Genomic DNA, 5,555 nt, shown 5'->3' with positions numbered 1-5,555 from the left:
CTGTGTTGCTTATCTGTGAAGATGTGCATTTCACTTTGCTAGTTATCAGCTGAGTTCAAGCTGGTGTTCAGCTCATCCTCTCACGCCCCCCCATTTTGGTTCATTTTTTTGTTTGTTTCTCTACCTTATGGATCCCTTAAATAATTCAATGCCTTGGGGACAGCTCTACACTAAAGTATTGTTAGTTTTATTAATTTGTAGAATGTGGTTTGTTGGTTAGATATGCTATTCGATCATTATAATTCTCTCCTGGTACAGATTGAGCCATTGTCTTTCCTGCATTAGCATTTCTTTATTAACCCACATCGGGGAACTGACAGTGGGTGTGTAATTGAAATGAGGTTATTAGGTTTGCTGGGGTGATCCACGGCAACCCAGGTGGCACAGTGTTGGATAATGTGTTTAATTGCTTTGTTAAATGATATACATGTTTTAGACCTTTCATTAAGTAAGTTCCCTTTGTTATAGGCTTACAACAATTGCTCAAGGCCAGAAGATGTCAAAGGGCTGCTATTCTTGGGATACTTAGAGATGCTCTGGGGAGCCATAGAGTAAATTGAGGGGGAAATCAAGGTTGTGGATGCAGGCTAGTGGATACCTCCTTAGAACACATCTCAAACAGGGCTCTGAACGGTTGCCAAGGGATTCGAAGTAGCTTTGCAAAATGAAGTGTCTTTGCCCTTCTGGGTATAAAATCATTTTTAAAAGGTATCTGGGAGTCAGGTTGCAGGTAAGAGGGAGGGGTATAGCTGCCTAACAAGCACAGAGAGGTCTAGCTGGAGCGTTCTGCCCACAGGGGAAAACACTAACCCACACTCAGGATTAATCATCTAAAAGGCACTACGCTGAACCTTTTAAGCTAGGATTTCATTTAGATCTTGTAACTACCCTACAGGTAGCTATTATCATCTCGATTTAAGTTTTAGAGGGGCAAACCAATGTGTCCAAGGCTATTTAGCCTGCGATTAAGGAACTACGGAGAGGTCTACTGATCTCAAAGCTTGCATTATTATTTTTAAAGATCTAAATATGTTTTAAATATAAGGGCTGACGTTTGGTGACTTCTACTCTCTGGGCTGAGACATGAACAGGATCGGGGCACAGCAAAGAGCCCAACTTAAATAGAGAAACAACCTGCGCAGAATGCAGGGTCAGAGACCGAGGGAAGGCCGTTCTCTTTTAATGTCAGTGGCTGAGGCTGACTGAGCTCCCTTCTGTCAGCCTGGTGAGTAAGGGCCATCCCAGGGTAGATGTACTCATGGAATATAACCTGCCATTACAAGATCGTTCCGTGTCTTGGGCCTGGCATGGACCCTGCCCTCCTGCCAATTGCCGGAATGCCAGTCTCAGTGCCTTTGGCCAATGAAAGCAAACAGGTTGAGGAGAAAGAAAGTAGTTTAGTTTGTCATGAAATTGAGGAGCTCAGCAGACTCGTGTCTGGAAGACCACCATCCTGCTCTTCGGCAGACGGCGGGGGTGTTTATCCAGAGTGACCAAGGAGTACGAGTGGGCAGGATCAGCATCTCCATCCTTGTGACATGAGCATCTGGAGGATCCGGTTGACACCAGCTTGCTTTGCTGTCACCTGGTGGCCAGCAATTCCTCTTACCTTCCCAGTGACGCTCCTTTTCCTTAGAATGTAAGAAAACAAAGTTCGTTAAGCCTGGAAGGGATATAAAGAAAGGAAATGGGGAGCTTATCTACTGGGACATGCATCAGTGCCTCTTCTGGGGGCCTGATCTTCCAGCCTTTCTCCTTGACACCCTGACCAACTGCTTGCAGCATTTGATTCCCTCCTCTGTTGAGTGATGTCAAGAGTGATCAGAGGAAGACCGGGCAGTCGTGGTGGGTGACATGAGAAGACGGCACACCCCATCAGAGACCTACACCCCACGAACTCCAGTTGTTGCGCGTCGTTCTCAAACCATGTTGTTCTGTTCCCTGGAGGTCTCAATTTGCCATGTGTAACAGCTTTCTGTCTTCCCATTTTACTACTTTAATTTTTTTTTAAATATTTATATCAGTAACGTAGAGAGTTGAACTAATTTTACTTTTCCATCGGATGGCACTGTGGCTTGATTTGATTATATTTTGGCCTCTGCTGGTTTCTGGAAGGACTAGGTCTATAGCTGCTGTGTCAGAGGCTGGGGGAGGCATGACGGGGTCCAGCTGCTGCTGCAAATGTACTTGGTAGGGAGCGGGTGGGGGGACTGATTTGTGCTTGTGATACCACTGTTATCTCTGCTCTCTGGGGTCCCAGATCTGTCTGCTCTTAGTGCACATCACCGAGGGGTGGCCAGAGGGGGCTGTAGCTGAAAGCACCTTCTCGCTTGCCCTCTTTACTACGCGCAGCACCCCAGCTCCTCCATGTGGCCTTCGCCTGAATCGGGGGTGTGTGTCTCCAAGCTGTTTCTGCTCTTCACTGGGCCAGCACCCTGTCATTTGTGTCCGCCTCCCCTCAACAGCCCAAGACCATAGCCTGGAGGTGTTTTACTCCTTCTTCCTCCTGTTCATTGAGGTATGACTGTCCTCCACGCCTCCCCTAGTACAGACTGTGTTGCTCTCCGATGTGTAACAGGTGCACCCTGAGACACTCCCTGGGTGTGGCACGCCCAGTTAATTGTTAGTTTGGAGGTCAAGAGGAAAATTAAGCCTTTATGGAGGTGTCAGAGGAGAAGCAATGAAGAGCTGAGCACGGGAAAAGGCAGAGGCCGTTATTTTCCATGGCTGACTTGCCTGCCATGGGTGGGCATTAAAATCAGGAGGTGGTGCAGATAGAGGAGAGGCTAAAGAGCCAGCAAGGACAGGATTAAATCAGGTTCCTAATGCCAATTGTGTGACCTCAGTTGACTCATTCCTAAGCCTCTCAGTGCTCATCATTGTTGATAAATCTTTAAGTTAGAAAATATTTGTAAAATGCTTAGCAATAATAGTGCCTAGGCAGTTAGCAAGCATTTAATCATACCAGCCTAGGAAGTAATTTCTACCTATCAGGTTGTGAAGTATAAAAGTAAATACGTTTTCTCAGCATTTATCTTTCTAATGCAAATATTTATTGTGAACTTTCTATGCACCAAACAGAGCACTAGTCATCAAAACCTCAGCAGGGAATAAACCAAAGTTTCTATCTCCTAGGAGAAGCCAATAGTCAATGTAGAAACTAGAACTGAAGAAAAAAAGAATGATCTATTTCATTATGTAATGATAGGGTCTAGCTATGAAAAATAAATTAGCCTAAAGGCATAGACTGAGGAGGGGGCTCATTTTATTTATTCATTTGTTGTGGTTTTAAAGAATTTTAAGTAGTGTGGAAAGTGAAATTCACTTAAAAGTATAAAATTCCATATAGCATAGAACCACAGGAACAAAATATTAAAACCGCGGGGGAATAAAATGATGCAGAGTAATAAGAAAAGCTTCAAAATACTGTCACTAAAGGATTTGGTCAAACCTTGAGAAGATTTGCAGTTTTCACAGTTTCTGTAATAATCTTGCATGCCTTTGAATATGCCTCCACATAGCTTTTTTTTTTTTTTTTTAATAGAGGCATGTTTATTTCTTTATTTATTTGTTTTGTTTGTTTGTTCTGTTTACACATGCACTGGGTACAGTCAGAAGCGCGGGAGGGTGAGAGAATCACCAGAGCCAGAGCGGGGAGCAGAGCAGGCAGAAGGACCGAAGTACACTGCTGAGGGGAGCAGCGGGTGGCAGGAGAGGTCTGCGCGCCATGTGGGACCCTCCTCCGGTGGCCGGGGAGCAGCCGGGGATCGAACCGGCGCCGCAGAGGCCACGGGCAGCTTCGTAACCCAGCGCTCAACCGCTGCGCCACCGGGGAGGCCCTCCACATAGCTTTTTAATAAATACAGTTTTAAATTCACAACATAGAATGCCTCAACATTCTGTAAGGTAGGCTGTGGAACATGCGTCTCCTGCCTGTCAGACATCAGTCCTCTTTTCACAGACATTTGCGATTCCAGTGTGCCCTCCCAGATGTGTCCTACATATGTATCACCAATTGTTTTATTTTAAACTGCACAAAGTTACAGAAATGATGTAAGTATAGAACATTTTATTGGGCCTCCCCTGGTGGCGCAGTGGTTGAGCGCTAGGCTGCGATGCTACCTGCAACCTCTGCAGCGCCGGTTCGATCCCTGGCTGCCGGAGAGGGTCCCACATGGCATGCAGGCCTCTCCTGCTGCCCACTGCTCCCCTCAGCAGCGTATTTCATCGGTCTGCCTGTCCTGTTCCCCTCTCTGGCTCTGGTAAATTCTTGCACCTTCCTGTGCTTCTGACTGTACCCAGTGCTTGTATAAATAAATAAATAAAATCTTAAAAAAAATTAAAATAATTAAAAAAAAGAACATTTTATTTTCCTAAACCATTTGGGAATTGCCAAAAGGATGGCCATCACCCTTGGATTTTGTAATGCACATTTCCTATGCACAGGATGTGCCTCTGCCAAGTCAACCATCAAAATCAAGAGTTAATAGTGGTACATTGCTCCCAGCTAATTCTGAGCACTCATGTAAATAACTCCCAATGATGTCTTCATAGCCAAAGGATCCATTGACCTTCCAGAATCATGTGTTACATTTCATTGTGACACCTGTTTAGTTTCCTTGGGTCTGAAGAGTTCTTCAGCCTTTCCTTGGCTTCCATTGTGCTAACAATATTGGTCATTACAGCCAGTGTCTTTGTAGAGTGTCCTCACTTTTGGTTTGTCTGATCTTTCCTCACGTTTAGATACAGGTTATGTGTCTTTGGCAGGAATAGTGCAGAGATGATGCAGTGTTTTTTTCTCATTGCATCTTATCAAGACACATGTGGTATTGATTTGTTCCGTCACTAGGTATGCTAACTTTGATCACTGGATTAAGCTGGGATCTGCCAAGCTGCTCACTGTAAAGTAACTCTATTCTTCTTTGTGGTTAATAATTTGTGAGGAGGTGCTTGAAACTAGATACATCCCACTGCTCATCAAACTTTCTTTAATTTATATATGTATTTATTTCTGCTATACATTTTTTATAGATGCTTATAACTATGCCTATTTCATTCAGTGGGCAATAATCAATTTTCTGAAGAAATCAGTTATATTTCCTTCATTTCCCCCCACTTCTTCCCTTCTATCTTTCCCTCCTGCTTATTAAAGTAACACTGCATTAACATTATAATTTTCATAAAAATACACAGTTGACATCTGTATATACTACATTAAGTTCACCACTAAAAGTCAAACTTTATACTTTATTTTTTTAATTTATTTTTTCGTGCATACAAGAACCAGGGTACAGGCCAGATGTGCGGGAGGGTGATAGGATTTACCAGAGACAGAGCGGGGAGCAGGACAGGCAGACTGATGAAATACACTGCTGAGGGGAGCAGCAGCCAAGACAGGAGAGGTCTGCCACGCCATGTGGGTAGCTCCCTGGCCGGCCGGGATCGAACTGGCTCTGCAGAGGCTGTGGACAGCTTCACAGCGCTGCACTCAACCACCTGAGCCACCAGGGGAGGCCCTATCCTTTATTTTGATGCACAAATTGCATCTCATTTTG

This window comes from Talpa europaea (assembly GCF_964194135.1).
Source record: "Talpa europaea genome assembly, chromosome: 3".
Taxonomy (NCBI): Eukaryota; Metazoa; Chordata; class Mammalia; order Eulipotyphla; family Talpidae; genus Talpa; species Talpa europaea.
This window is presented reverse-complemented; position numbering follows the sequence as displayed.